Source organism: Cervus canadensis, chromosome 8, assembly GCF_019320065.1.
Source record: "Cervus canadensis isolate Bull #8, Minnesota chromosome 8, ASM1932006v1, whole genome shotgun sequence".
Lineage (NCBI taxonomy): Eukaryota > Metazoa > Chordata > Mammalia > Artiodactyla > Cervidae > Cervus > Cervus canadensis.
In genome coordinates, this window is record NC_057393.1 from 58,224,704 (window position 1) to 58,241,507 (window position 16,804).

The following is a 16,804-nucleotide window of genomic DNA, read 5'->3' on the forward strand; positions in this document are numbered from 1 at the left end:
CTCTCATGGTTCCTGGGACAGAGGGCAACGGCTGGCAAAGGGACCTGGCCAGGACACTGGTTGTTTCCTCTATATCTCCAAATCATTTTTGCTGGACAACAGCAAATACTTCTGATAAAAACTAAAATACTTTTTGAATACTTCTGATAGATCAGACACATTCCTAAGGTACTTTTGCAATTGCTCTTCTGTATAGTTTTGTTTTGTTTTGTTTTAATGCATCTATGGTCTTCAAGACAATTGAGAGTCTGATCAGTTTGATTTCAGTAATGAAGGAAATGACAGGGTATGTGTGCCCTGCTCAAGGCTCTGTAATGAAAAGTGTAGTTTTGTTTTCTAACTCTCTACAATACATTATGAGGGGCTTCCTAGGTGGCGCAATGATAAAGAATCCACCTGCCAATGCAGCAGATGCAGAAGACACAAGTTCAATCTCTGGGTCAGGAAGATTCCCTGGAGGAGGGCATGGCAACCCACTCCAGTACTCTTGTCTGGAAAATCCCATGGAGAGAGGAGCCTGGCGGGTCACAAAGAGCCAGACATGACTTAGAGATTGAGCAGCACAGCACAATACTTTGTATACAGATGCACTTTCTCATTATCCACAGATCCAGGGTTTCTCAATCTCTGAAGCTGCATTCGTTTTCTTCCACTGCAATGGTGGGGAAGAGCAGAAATCTAGTCAGCTGAGTTCAGTTTGTTCTACACATGATTTGAGACATCATTTTCACTGGGCACAGGATTCTGTGAGATATCCAATGGACTTTCATAAATTCTTCTTCCGCTTATACTATCCAGAGAGGATGATCTTGTTAGCGACTAAGAAATCTCTCTATTACATAGATTCACTGCCCTTATAGCATCAGAGGATAATTATCTGATTTTGTGTCTCCTTCCAAAATGCTGTGAGCTCCTTTAGGGCAGAAACTTGGTTTTGTTTATTTGTGAACATGCAGTGTCTGGCACATAGCGGACATTCTGTGAATATTTTTGAACAAATAACAACAAGCAAGAGTATGGATTTGGAGGGGACAGAAGACCCAATGGCCATCAAGCCTGAGCTAGTCCTTCATCATCTCTGATTCTGAGAAGATTCTCTGGACCCTTTGGATTTCCCCGAGGAGGGACTCGGCCAACCCAGTGAAAACAGTCCTGAAAAGGATTTAATGCGGAAGGAACTTCTCGCAACTCTCTTGGCACCTACTTGGCGCCAGGCCCTGTTTCAGATTCTGACACTGCAGTGACAAACAAGCCCAGCAGAATCAGTCCTTGATTGAGCCCCTTTATAAGAGCTCACCACCTCTGACCACTATCCCATGGAAATGCAGGCAATGGCCAGAACCAGGCACATGCCCACACATGTCCACCAGAGCTGACTTCTTACTGTCAAAGGAACAGGGCCAGTATGCTGGGCCTGGCCTCTTTCATGTTTCTCCTTGAGCACCAGGTCACTCGGCTGAGGTTGAATACTTGGACAAAGTCAGGATTTCTTGGTAAGACACAAAAGGAAGAATAGATTTGGAGGCAACATCCTACATTGTCTGTTACCAAGCAGTCTACCTGTAACCAGTTTGGAGCTGGCCAGGTAAGCCTTCATAAAGAAGGAGATGCTTGAGCAGGGTCTCAAAGGATGACTCACTGCTTATCAGTTAGACAGGACAGGAAGAACATTCCAGGCAGAGGGAGGAATGCAAACATCCAAGAAGTCTGGTCTCTATCAGACAACAGGGATGATATGTTCATGCCAGTGGAGCTGGGAAAGTCCAAAGATAAAAATGCCAAGGGTCAAGTCAGGGAGGGCTTCAGCTAGCAGGCTGAGAGGTTCAAACTATTTCCAGGGAAATGGGGGCCTTTCAGCATCAGGAAAGGGGTATCAGGGATGAATCTTAGTAAGATTTCCATCAGTAGTATGGAAGGTGAGCATGCCTGCATGATTCTGGAGTCAGAGCCAAGAGTGAAACTTTCGCAACTACTGACAGTGATGCCCTCCACCTTTCCAGTCTAGTGCTTCATGGTCCTGGAGATAATTCTTGAGAAAGAAGCTGAGTTTGGATACTCTCTGTCCTGATTCTGGGAAGAGAAATCTTTCTATGCAGTTGTGATGGTGCCCCAGGCCACTGTATCTCTGTCTCCACAGTGAGGAGCAGATGCTGATTTCCACAGCTCTCATCATCAGCCTATAAATTCTGAAACAACTCTGTGAGCTCTGAGCCTGAGTATGAGATTCTGGGGACTTCCATGATCCCAAGTAGTTATCCAAGCTCCCAGGTAGGATTGGGCCAAAGTGGACCTGTCTGATGTCCTTGTGTCCTCTGTCTACCTTTGTTCCCCTGCCAGTCTATTCTTGGCTCTGGGCCTGGCCCTGGGGCTGAGCTCTGATGGAATTCTGGGGCTACCAGCTTGGAGATTAGGGCTTGTACCATCTCTGTGATGTGTCCTGGAGCTGGACTCCCATCAGCATCTCTCTGACCTGAACTCCAGAGGTGCCTGACACTCAGCTTAACTGCACATGCTCACCTCGCTCTGTCTGGGCCAGTCAGCTCTGACCAAGAGCCCTGCTTTGTAGCCAAGCCTTTCTCTCCATAACTCAGTATTTCTCCTAATCCTGGAATGCCTTGCTGCCAGAGTGACCAGTGTAGCCACGGGTGAACCATGACTGCCCCACCCCATCGCCCCTGTGTCTGCCATCTATAGTTTCTCACAGATAAATTCCCTCTCCCTCACCTCCATCCCACTCTGCCATAAATTGAGCCTAATTAAAACAAAAGTCATTCATCTCAGCTCTGCCCCTGGTCTGGTGGGACATGGGCCATCATCCCCTAACCTAAGATGACCCACCACAGACACCAGACTGCCATATTCCCTGGGTCTCCCTGTAACAGACAGACTGGGACCTGTTGCTCCCTGTTGCCCTTGGTTTCAGCCCCTTCACCCCCTCCTAGTTCCCCTGATAGCCCCATTTCCAGGTCTGTGTTCTGAGGGGCAGACCCTTTCACACCTTAGGTGAAGTCACTGCTCCACCCTCTTCCCTGCCCCCCCATGTGACCATGTGTGACTTGTAAGGCCTCCTCTGGCCGTCAAGAGCCAAAACCACCTTCACACAAGCAGGCAGAGCCCAGCACTTCATGGCTGCAGCAGGGAGCTCCAAGCTGGCTTAGAAACCCATTCTCACAGTGCCCTCTTGTGGCTTAATCAGATTAGCAGAAAGTCTAAATGTCAGAGTAGGGGTGGACACACTACTCTGAGGTGCCCAGGCAGGAGTAATGAGGGGCTGTGGAGGAGGATCCCTGACCTTCGTCAGCACTGGGTACGGGAAGTTTCAAATTTTCTTGGATATCAGCTTTCTGGAGTCTCCTCACTGCGAAGCAAGCTTCTCCAATTAGATTTCTGAAACACTTACCTGTACTGACCCTCAGTCACTGCTGCAGTTACCGCCTTGGCCCACTTGGTTCCCTGGGGAGGGAAATGCCCAAGGCTACTTAGCTGGACACAATCAGGATACGCCTTGGACTTCAAGGCCGCTGATGTTCTTACTGACTCCTATATGTTTTTCTTTTTTCTTTTTTAATTTTTAAATTAGAGGATAATTGCTTTACAATGTTGTTGGTTTCTGCTGTTCAACAAGGCGAATCAGTCATAATTTTACATATATATATATATATATCCCCTTCTTAAGCCTCCCTCCTTCCTTGTTTTTCTTTAGTCGGATTTTTAAAAAATTTTTATTAGAGTATACCTGATTTACAATTGTGTTAGTTTCAGTTGTAGAGCAAAGTGAATTTTATATATATATATATATCTCCACTGGTTTTTTTTTTTAATTTTCTTTTCTCCTATACAGAGTACTGAGTAGAATTCCCTATGCTATATAGAAAGTCTTATTAGTTTTAATTAATTACTTGTTAAATATTAAATGTAATGTGCACTGGTTAAAAATAGAGTTAAGTCATAGACATAGACTTAAAATCTTCTAGAATAGGCAGAATATCTTCTTACCTTACGATAAGAAAATATTTCTTAGACAAGACACACAAATGAGTAACTACAACGGAAAACACTGATAAATTGGACCTAATCAAAATTTTAAGCTTTGTCAGTAAGGAAATTAAAAGACAAGTTAAACTGGGAGAAAATATTCATAAAACATACCAAACAAGGAATTTGATCCCATAATATCTAAGAATTACTACAACTCTTAATCAAAATGTATAAACTTCCAGTTATAAGATGAATAAACTCTGGAGATCTGATATACAGCATAGTGACCACAGTTTTAATGCTATACTATATACTTCATTTTCTTGGGCTCCAAAATCATTGCAGATGGTGACCGCAGCCAAGAAATTAAAAGACACTTGCTCTTTTAGAGAAGTGTATTAAAAAGCAGAGACATCACTTTGCCAACAAAGGTCCATCTAGTCAAAGCTATGGTTTTTCCAGTAGTCATGTATAGATGTGAGAGTTGGACCATAAAGAGGGCTGAATGGTGAAGAATCGATGCTTTTGAACTATGGTGTTGGAGAAGATTCTTGAGAGTCCCTTGGACAGCAAGGAGATCAAACCAGTCAATCCTAAAGGAAATAAATCCTGAATATTCATTGGAAGGACTGATGCTGAAGCTGAAGCTCCAATAATTTGGTCACCTGATGTTAAGAGTCGACTCATTAGAAAAGACCCTGATGCTGGGAAAGATCGAAGGCAGGAGGAGAAGGGGAAGACAGAGGACAAGATGTTTGAATGGCATCACTGACTCAATGGACATGAGTTTGAGCAAGCTCTGGGAGATGGTGAAGAACAGGGAGTTTGGCGTGTTGCAATCCATGGGGCCACAAAGAGTCAGACACCACTGAGCGACTGAACAATATACTTGAAAGGTGATAAGAGATCTTAAGTGTTCCCAAAATAAAACAAATAGTAATTATGAGATATGATACAGGTGTTAGCTAACACTGTGGTGGTAATCATTTTACAACACGTAACTGCAGCAAATCAACACATTGTATACTTTCAACTTACACAATGTTATATGTCAATTATACCCATAAAGCTGGAAGAAAAAAAAGAATTTCTACAACTCAATAGTAAAAAGCCCAATTTAGAAACGTGCAAAGTCTTGAGAAAATACAAAGGAATATGTACAAGTAGCCAATATGAACATAAAAATTGCATGACTGTTAAAAATTTCAAATAGGCCCATCTGTTTTGCTAGTGAGAAAGTAAATGATACAAAGACTTTTGAAAATAGCTGGCCATTTCTTATAAATTTAAATGTATACCCTATTATATCATCCAGCAATTCCATTTTTAGGTTTTTATCCAAAAGAAATGAAAACTCAGCTCCAATAAATAGACTTACAGACAAAAGCCTTATTCATAAAAGATAAAAACAAGAAACAATTCAAACATCTACCCACTGGGGAATAAATAAACAAATTGCAGTGTACCCATCCTATGGAACACTAACAGGCAATAAAAAGGAAATGAACTACTGATGCACATTACAACACAAAAGGATCTCAGAAACATGTTCTGGACCAAAAGAAGCCAGACGTAAAGGAACCTACAATGCGTGATTCCATTTATACAAAACTAATCTACAGTGAAAGAAATCAGACTACTAAATACCCTGGGAGTTGGGGATGGAGTGATGTAGCAGAGATTAACTAGAAGAAGAACAAAGGAACTTTCTGAGACGTTACAAACATTTTAAATCTTATAAAGAGTGGGTCACAAGAGTGCATGCATTAACCCAAACGTAATGAATTGCAAAATTTAAGATCAGTGCATTTCATTGTATATGAATTATTCATCAGTAGAAATATTATATTATAAATAATGCTGTTATGAACATTTGAATGAAGTTTTTGTGTTGACCTAAATTTTCTCTAATAAATTTCCAGGAATGCAATTGTTGGGTAATGTGATAAATGCAAGTCAAAGGACATTTAGGATGTTTGGGGTTGTTGTTGAAAATATGCTGCAATAAACATCCTTTTTTTTTTTTAATAAGCCTCCTTGTGCGACTTCATACAGTACAGGATACACTCCTAATATATACTGCATGGATCAAAGGGCATGTAAAATTGTATCTGAGATAAATTTTGCCAAATTGCCCCCAAACTGACATTCTTATCAATAAAGAAGCAAAGTACCAGTTTCCTAACCCTCTCACTAACATAGTTAATTTAAAAAATTTGATTATTGCTAATCTGTTGCCTAAAGTAACAAATTGACATTTTAATTTGTCTTCCTACAAGTGGTTTTTGTGATGCTTTTTGTATATAAAGAGCTTTTTGTACTTGTTTTCCTATGAATTTTCAGCTCACGTCCTTTCTTCCTTTTAGTGAATTTAGTGAATCAGCCATACTTCCCTAATTAATTCTCTCTCCCATTACCAGAATGTAATACCACATTTGTTTATCCATTCATCAGTTGATGAACATTTGGGTTGTTTCTACTTTCTGGCTATTATGAGTAACGCTGTTATGAATATACCAATAAAAGATTTTTGTGTGGGCATATATTTTCAAATTCTTGGGTATGTAACTAGGAATGGAATTGCATGGTCATATGGTAATTCTTCGGGCTTCCCTGGTGGCTCAATGGTAAAGAACTCACCTGCAATGCAGGAGGTGCAAATTTGATCCCTAGGTCGGGAAGATCCCCTGGAGAGAGGCAGGGCAACCCACTCCGGTAGTATTGCCTGGAGAATCCCATGGACAAAAAAGCCTGGTGGACTACAGTCCACAGGGTCACAAAGAGTCAGACACCACTTAAGCGACTGAGCACACACACACACACACACACACACAGACACACACACACACACACACACACTATTCTTCATTCCACTTTTTGAGGATCTGATAAACTGTTTTCCAAAGTGATTGAACCATTCTATACTCCAACGGAAATATATAAGGTTTCCAGTTTCTCCATATCATCACAAACATTTAGTATTATCTGTCTTTTTTATTATAACCATCCTAGTGAGTGTGTTAGTGGTATCTTATTGTGGTTTTGATTTGCATTTAACTACTGACTAATTATGTTGAATATTTTTGCATGTGCTTTTGACCATGTGCATATCTTCTTTGGACAAATGTTTATTCAGATCTTCTGCACATATTTTCATTAGGTTATTTGCCATTTGTTGGTGAGTTGTAAAGTTGCTTATATATTCCATAAACAAGTCCCTTAGATTTATGATTTGCAAATATTGTTTCCAATTCTGTGAATTATCTTTTGACTTTCTTGATAATATCCTTTGAATAGCAAAAGTTTTAATTTTGATCATATCCAGTCTACTTAGCTTTTCTTTTTGGCTCTTGCATTAGGTGTCATATGTAAGAATCCTTTGCCAAGTTCAAGGTCATGAAAATTTACCCCTATAATTTCTTCTAATAGCTTTGCAGTTTTAGTTCTTACATTTAGATTGATCCACTTTGAGCTAATTTTTGTATTTAGTGTAAGGTAATGGTTCAACTTCATTCTTTTGCATGTGGATATCCAGTTGTCCCAGTATTATTTATTGAACTTCTTTTCCTCATTGAATTATCTTGACACCCTTGTTAAAAATCAATTAACAGTAAATGTGAGGGTTTTGTTTCTGGATTCTCAATTCTATTCCACTTCCAGTACCATACTGTCTTTATTATTATAGCTTTGTGATAAGTTTTGAAATCAGCAAAAACCAGTTTGCAATCTTATTTTTCACTTTCAAGATTATATCAACTATTCTGGGTCACTTGCATTTCCATATGAATTTTAGCATTAGCTTGCAAATTTCTGAGAAAAAGGCAGGTGAGATTTTTACTGAGATTATACTGAATCTGTAGACCAACTGGGAAGTATTACCATCTTAACAATATTACCATCTTAACCATTTAAATTCATGAACATAAGTTGTCTTTCTATTTATTTAGGTCTTATATAATTTCTTTTAATGGTGTTTTATGGTTTTCAGTATACAAGTCTTGCACTTAACAACTCTGCCTCAGTCTTTACTTCCTGCTTTCTCAGCACCTCAAGATCAATTGGAGGTTCAGCCCTATGCAGGTCTTGGGTGTGCATACAACTCAGTACTTGCATAAGGCTTTCAGGAATTCTTGGGCTTCCCTGATAGTTCAGTTAATAAAGAATCTGCCTGCAATGCAGGAGACCCTGGTTTGATTCCTAGGTTGGGAACGTCTGCTGGAGAAGGGATAGGATCCTCCAGCCTATCCTGAAGGAGGGATAGGCTATCCACTCCAGTATTCTTGGGTTTCCCTTGTGGCTCAGCTGGTAAAGAATTCACCTGCAATGCGATAGACCTGGGTTTGATCCCTGGGTTGGGAAGATCCCCTGGAAAAGGGAAAAGCTATCCACTCCAGTATTCTGGCCTGGAGAATTCCATAAGTCCATGGAGTTGCAAAGAGTCAGACATGACTGAGCCACTTTCACTTTTCAGGAATTCTGTGTATATGCCAGGGCTTTTCCGAGGCCCTCATTCCTCAGTTTTCCTTTTAAATATTTTGATCATTTCTTGTTAGCCCCAACTGGTATTGCCACCCCAGGCTGCTAATTATTTTTGACAAATGTTCTCAGATTAGGGCTATTTGCACAGAGTGACCCCTGAACCATGTCAAATAAAAGTAATCACTAAGAAGAGAGATTTTCCAGGGAGTTGTCAGATTAAAGAATGACAGTTCTTTGGGGATGGGGTTTTTCGGAAAGCTTAAAACCACTATGTCCTCTTCAGTGTTGGCCAGGCTGCTGATTTTTAAAGACACCAGGCTTGTGAGGGCTTTGGTTTTCAAATCTATCTTGGAGCTTAAGAAAAGGATGAAAATAAGGCAAGTGAAAATACCATAAAAATTGCTATTCTTATCATGACTTAGCCATTTATCTTCAATAAATGATACTCAAATTGTTGAAAACTTTTGGTTATTTCCAGAGCTCTGAACAAGTTGATTTCAACAATTTTTGCCAGCATTTTCATCACTTTAATGGAGGAGCATATTTTCAGAGGTCTTATTTGGCTATTCTGGAAGTGCTTCTCTCAATTTGAATTTTTATGTGATTTTTCATTTGTTTGTTTTGGGGATTTTTTAAACTCAGCTTTTAAAATGATAGTTTTTCACTAGACACCCTTAGAATTTTTTTATTTAAACATTCATTTATTAGGATCCATCTCAGTGTTGACCACTCTGTATTAATTTTCCTTTCAGTCAGTACATTCAAGTCTTCCTTTATTTCAGCAAAGTTGCTTTGAATGTCGATCTAATATTTTCTAATACCTAGTTCAGATTTCCCTAACCAAGGGGGACAGAATGTCCTCCTCTGTGCTGAATGGTCTCTGTCTTCTTTTACTGAAGGCTGCCTGTGTACCACTTGCAATTCAAAACAGGGCCTCTTTTGTGGAACCATCTCTGTACCCAAGGCAAAGTGTAGAGGCCTGTCTGTGTTTATACAAAAATGATAATTATAAGGTAAGCATCTAATGCTTCAAAATCTGATGTCATTTAGTGACCTCAACTACCCTGTGAGATAGGTATTTTCTTCTTTTTACAGATGAAGATCCCGTGGCTCAGAGCATAGAGCTGACTAGCCCACTGCCACCCAGCAGTTGAGCATCAGAAGCAGACTTTGTCCAAAGTCCACGTGCTTGGCTAGTACGGCACACTGATGCTTGCATCTGCCCCAACCAGGGCGTTGTGCATTGACTGGGAACACTTGCCACTTGTCAGCCCTGCAAGCCTGAGAACAGCTTGAGGGTGGATCCATTTACCTTATTTTAAAACCCCTTTCAGACTTTAGAACGGTTCAGTGGGAACGTAGCAAATCAAGTGACTATGTGCCACCTCTCACACTCCAGCAGGCAGGAAAGATTTTGCTAATTGAACATGGCATTCTTCCCCTTTGTACCCAATTAGGACTCAGAATCCTTCTAGACCCAATTTTTAGAGCAGTCACCACCAACCTATTGGACCTGAAAGGCAGGTTGAAAGACATTTGCTGTTCCTGATCTGAATATTAATAGTTCATAAAATGACAAGGCTGAGCCCTTGGGACAAATGTAGTCCATCAGATATTTCCAGGGGGAACAAACCTGAATAGTCTTAGAAATTGGGAAGTGAATATGAATATCAGAAAAATTCAGAAACTTTTGATCTTATGGCCTGATGTAAAGCCATGGAGCCCTTATCTAATGGCACATTTGCATCTTTGTGTGAATAAAGCAGATTACACCTCTTTGGCATATGCTTTCTATATTATTAAAATCCTAATGTCTGATTTTCTAACAGTTTCCCCAGAATTGTCCTGTGTGCCCTAGTCCTAGGAACCAAGGAAAGCCTGTCCCCTCACGCTTTCACTCCAATACCTGTGACTGCTATGAGCATCAGGAGAGCAGCCCAGCCCCCGGTGGGAAGGTCAGAAGTTTGTCCTGCAGACCTCAGGGAGCCCTCAGCCAAGCAAGACGGATGGTCCGGGGCTGTGGAAGGCAGAGTAAGGGATGAGAAATGATGCAACCCTTAGCCCTAATTGGATTCTAGATTTCCGTGGGGTGTGCTCTCATTGCTCACAAATGCGGCCCAGCGGCAGAATTGAGTTATCAACCAAGCAGATTCCTGAGTCACGGATCATCCTGTCCTCCAGAACGTGATTAAAGACTGAGCACTGCCCCAGAGAGATCTCTGCAGATGTGGACTTGGAGGATTGCCTTTTTCTGTTAAAGCACAGGAAAATAGAGGTTAGCAAATATTGTCTTAGGCCTGGCTACATTTCTCACTGGTTCAATAAGTTTGAGAAGTGAGGGGTGGGTAGGTGTATGGGTGTGTGTGTACACACATGCATGCATGCTGGATCATATAATTAGCATGAATAGGTGAGAGCTGACTTCCTCTAGACCTCCCCCACCCTGAGTGTATAAGGAGTGCTATTTGAGGATGAGAAAGTAGGAAGAGACACGTCCCCACACTCAGCATTCACATAGTTAATCAGCAAACTTTGGTAGAGTACCAACAATATGCAAGGCCCAAAACTCAGACATCATGTCCCCAATCAAGTGATGGAAGAGGAGGGGAACAATCATTCATTGAAGGCTTACCATGTGCCAAGTGTGTGCTAACTTTACATCATGCCATTAGCATGATGTAGCCAACATAAGTAGGCTATGTTCACTCCACACACATATACCCCTCATTCCCACCTTCCATGGAATTACACCATTAGTGATGCATTCTTTTGGGTCCATGCAAGTTGCCCAGAAGGGACTATAACCACATCAGTGGAAAGAACACAGAGGGATCGCTTGGGAGACAACTCCAGGTCAACTGTGTGATTTTAGACAAATAACTCTCCTCTCTAGACATGTTTTTCCTTCATAAAATAAGGGGTGGTACTCTCCAAGTTCTCCTTTAAAATCTGACTTCTCAGTCATTATTTTGCAAAGAACAGGGCTTAACTCCTGAGCCCACCAGTGCAGAGCCAGGAAAAGCCAGCAGAGTTGGAACAGGACAGGATGCAAGACTCTGAGTTATTCCTTTGAAGGCTGAACACAGAAGGGTCAGGTCCTGGCCTGCATGGGGCCCCTTAACCTTGTCCTCTGGGGCCACACACCTAAAATGCCATAGTTTCTGCTCCAGCTCAGATCCTGGTCCCAATAGGTTGGCATAAGGAGCAGGACAAAGTGGAAAGCGACAGTCCGCTAACTCTGCCATTCCCAGGGGTGGCCTTGGGGTAACTTTCTCCCCTTCACTGCTTCACAGAAACCATTGCTTATTTCTCTTCCTAAAGTCTAACCCACCCCAACACCATTACTTTCTGTCCCTTCCCCTTCAGGGAAGTTACTGTATCTGGTACCCATTGTCTGTTAATTAGAGGGAAGGGTATCTGTCTCCTCCCCTGGAATATGAGCCTCATGAGAGAGGAATTTACCTCATCCATGTTTATCTCTGATGTCTACAACATTGCCCAGTGTGTATTTCCAATATTAGCAATAATAAAACAGCAGTAACAATAGTACCCCCATACCTGGACCTTACTTTCATAAGAGAAATAACCCCTGGCTTGGACTCACATTCTAGGGCACCCAGACCATGGGCACCCTGTGACCCTCCTCCCCTGTGCCAGCCTGGCCTCTCCCCTAGGTCGAGTGCTGGCAAACTGGGCATGTTCCCAGCCAGGGTGCAGCCCTCCTGGGCATGGCCCTTCCAAGCCCAGACTGGGCCAGTCCAGAACCAAGCAGGCAGAAGCTCCCATACTTCCCCTGCTGCCCTGCTGGGGCTCGGAAACACTCACTGACAGGCCCAGTCTTGTCGGTTCCCACAATGAGATGCTGCGGGGGGGTGGTCTCAGGTGGCCTCACTTTTCCATTCACCCGAGGGATAGCTCAGGCTCACTCACCCCCATCAGCATGGAGATGACATGTCAGGCCAACCTGGAGGTATAAGGCTTTCACAATTTCGTAGGAGTTGCAACAGGGCAGATAGAAGCTCAGGAAAGTCTTCAATCTAAGGAAATATGTGTGATCCTCTTCTCTGTAACTCAAGTGCTTGATCTCCCCTACCCTTTGCCAATAAGACAAAGACAGCTCCAGTCACAAGTTCCCCCCCATTCTTTCTGCACAGTTATTTTCCTAACAGCCTCCAAGTCAGAGTGAGGAGAATGCCCAGAAATGCCCTACTTTAAGCCAAATTAATTGCCCATATTTGAGGAGTTAAATAAGGGGCAGCAACCAACAAACCAGAGCCTCAAAGCCATGCTGGTCCTAAAGGTTCAAAAGGGTAAAAGACTTTAGGGCCTTTGAGGATCAGAGTGGGCAAGTAACTTGAATAAAGTCACACAGCCAGAAGGCAACAAAGCCAGGATTTCACCCCACTGATACCCCGGAAGCTGCAGCCTGCTGTAACTACTCACTGTGGGTTCTGTGGGATCAGTCCTGGTGTTGGTGTGTGGAGCAAACTCATCACTGTGGCACAATCCCCTGCCACCAGTGTAGTGGGTACCCAGCTGACCCTCCCTCCGCGAGCCTGGTCCCCACCATCCTCCTGAGAAGGCTGCCCACAGCTGTTTCATTTATTCCAAGCCAAGGATGCAGGTCCTTCGAGTTTTTTCAGAGCCTGTAAAAATGTTTGAGACATAGAAACCAATGGGAGCTCCAAAATTCTCAAAAGTTATGAAAAACATCTTTTGATGAAATATGTAAGCATTTTAATCATATGTCTACAAATAGTTAAATGCCTACAATATGTAACATCGTGTCAACTATGAACCTGTCATTTTATAGTAGTTATATATAACTCATGTGGTTATATATAAACTGCATTTAATGATGGGGGATGTGGTAGTTTTATTGTTTGACATGGAGTGGGTGGAGTCCCCAAGAGATGGAGTATATTGGGCAGAGACTTTCTTAAAATGGCCCCAACCCCCTCCTTTACACGGCTTAGCCATCAGGAAGTGGTCCCCTCCAAGGGGGACACACCTACTTTCCTGGGACATTCTTTGGCACCAATGGTGGTTCAGTCAGACTCCTTCAGGAGTCAGCGAAAGAGGCTTATGGTCACCCCATAGGGACGTGCTGCCTCCTCCCAGCACTCAGCTTTTGACCGTGGTGCAGATCTAAAAATGACAAGAGCCACGAATAGGGCACCTCTCTGGGCTAGGCACGGAACCAGAGCCCTCACACGTGGCATCACAGCAATGCTGTGAGCTGCTGAGAGGACACTGTGGCTTGGTGTGATCAAACACTCACTCAGGCCACATGGTGGGAGAGTGAGTAACGCTAACTCTCAAGGCATAGATCTGCCAGGATCCAACCTCTGCATGCCTCTTAAAAGGCCTTTGAATTTTCTGTTCCTTTATTCCTTCATCTCCTGTTCTTCTGAAGACAGCCTGAAATCTTGCAAATTTAAAATGAATAAAGCCCATAAGGCAGAAGCAAAAAGAAGGGAGAGCCAGTAATGAATGAAGGAGTCCAATACATTTCTGGAAGGCGGAGATTCATAGAAGTATAGAGAGAAGGAATAGAGTAGGGGTCGCTGCAGTGTCAAGAGTATTTGAGGATTCCAGGAGAGGTAGGAGAGTTTCTCTTCACACACTTAACAGGCATGACAGGCTGCAAACAGGAACTGTTTCAACATTTCATTCAAAATGGTAAAATGCTGATACTATAGACTTTGATAAGACTTACATGTGTGTTGTGATGCCCAGAGCAATAACTATACAAAGATTATATTCTTAAACCTAATAAATAAACCAATATGGAATCGTAAAAAGTGTTCAAGCAACCCATAAGAAGGGAAGACAAGAGTAACAAGAACCACAGAAAACAAACATAAAACAAATAATAAAATGGTAGATTAATCTCAAACATCTTGATAATCGGCTTAAAGTATACGGTCTAAATGCACCAAGATGACAGAAATAAGAAAAATGGATTTAAATGAAAAATAACAATCCAACAATACACTATTCAATAAAATTCTCACTTCAGAAGCTGGTGTGCACAGAAAGCCCAGTCTGGTGCTCTGGTGGGATGGATGGGGAGAGGGAAGAGGCTACAGAGAGAGGGGTGGATGTATAATTATGGCTGATTTGCATTGCTGTATGGCAGAAACCAGCACAATATTGTAAATATTTCTTTTAATTAAAAAAACTCACTTTAAATTCAATGACAGAGGTACATTAAACAAAGTGATAGGGAAAAACAATGCAAAAATGAATTTTAAAACTAGGTGTGGCTGTATATTAACATCTGACAAAGGGAACTTCAGAATAAGAGAATTGCTAGAAACAAAAAGAGATGCTATAAAATGATAAAAAGATCAGTTCAGGAGGAAGACATAACAATCCTACATGTGTACACATCAAACAACAGAGCCTCAAAATACATGAAGCAAAAACTGATGTGGCTGAAGGAGAAGCACACAAATCCAAAATTATAGTTGGGAACTTCAAACACCTCCAAATTTGTAGCAGTTGGACAGAAGTGTGGGTCATCTGGAGACACAGTACTTGTGATTGGCATCTGAACTGAGGTCAGTCTGAGGGGCTGAACCCTTAAAACTGGGATCTATGCTAACTTTGGATAGTTAGAGTCAGAATTGAAGTTAATCGTAGGACTTTGAGATGTGTCAGAGAATCAGAGATTTGGTGTTGTCCTTGGAGACTGGAGAATTGATTAGTGCTGGAAGAAATACCACACATACTCAATGTCAGAAACAGTGTCAGCAAGATCACAGTGGCAAAGGGAACTCAGGTAGAAAAAGAGCATACTGGATTATCCAGTGTAATCCCAACAGTCCTTAAATGGGGAAGATGGAGGCAGCAGAGGAAGTCAGTGATGTCATGTGAGAAGGACTCAACCCACTCTTTCTAGTGATGGAGATGGAGGAGAGATACAAAGTCAAAGAAGGCAGACAGTCCCTAGAATTTGGAATTGGCAAGAAAACAGTTTCCCAGTAGAGCCTCCAGAAAGGATATAGTCTTGAAGACACTTCAGACCAGTGAGATCCATTTCAGACATCTGTCCTCAGAACTATAAAATGTGTAATGTTTTAAGCCACTAAATTGGTGATAATTTGCTACAGCAGTGGTAGAAAAACAATACAGAAAGCATAGTTGCTAATTCTCATCTTATATGCCATGGGGTGTCCAATATGCCATGATTGCTGGTGGTGGTTTAGCTGCTAAGTCGTGTCTGACTCTTGTGGCCCCATAGACTATAGCCTGCCAAGCTCCTTTGTCCATGGGATTTCCCAGGCAAGAATACTAGAGTAGGTTGCAATTTCCTTTTCCAGGAGATCTTCCCAACCTGTGGATTGAAACCACACCTCCTACATTGCAGGCTGATTCTTTACCATTGAGCCACCAAGGGAGCCCTATGCCATGATTAGCTCTGTATTAATCAGAAATTCTACTTTCTTCAATTTAAGTCTGAATTTGGCAATAAGGAGTTCATGATCTGAGCCTCAGTCAGCTCCCGGTCTTGTTTTTGCTGACTGCATAGAGCTTCTGAATCTTTGGCTACAAAGAATATAATCAATCTGGCTTCAGTATTGACCATCTGGTGATGTCCATGTGTAGAGTCTTCTCTTATGTTGTTGGAAGAAGGTGTTTGCCATGACCAGTGCATTCTCTTGGCAAAACTCTGTTAGCCTTTGCCCTGCTTCGTTCTGTACTCCAAGGCCAAATTTGCCTGTTACTCCAGGTATGTCTTGACTTCATACTTTTGCATTCCAGTCCCCTATAATGAAAAGGGATCTTTTTTGGGTGTTAGTTCTAGAAGGTCTTCTAGGTCTTCATAGAACCATTCAACTTCAGCTTCTTCAGCATTACTGGTAGGGGCATAGAATTGGATTACTGTGATATTGAACAGTCTGCCTCGGAAACAAACAGCAATCATTCTGTCATTTTTGAGATTGCATCCAAGTACTGCATTTTGGAGTCTTTTGTTGACTGTGATGGCTACTCCATTTCTTCTAAGGGATTCTTGCCCACAGTAGTAGATATAATGGTCATCTGAGTTAAATTCAGCCATTCTACTCCATTTTAGTTCACTGATTCCTAAAATGTCGATGTTCACTCTTGCCATCTCCTGTTTGACCACTTCCAACTTGCCTTTATTCATGGGCCTAACATTCCAGGTACCTATGCAATACTGCTCTTTACAGCATTGGACTTTACTTCCATCACCGGTCACATCCACAACTGGGTGTTGTCTCTGCTTTGGCTCCATCTCTTCATCCTTTCTGGAGTTATTTCTCCAGTGATCTCCAGTAGCATAGTGGGCACCTACCAAACTGGGGAGTTCATCTTT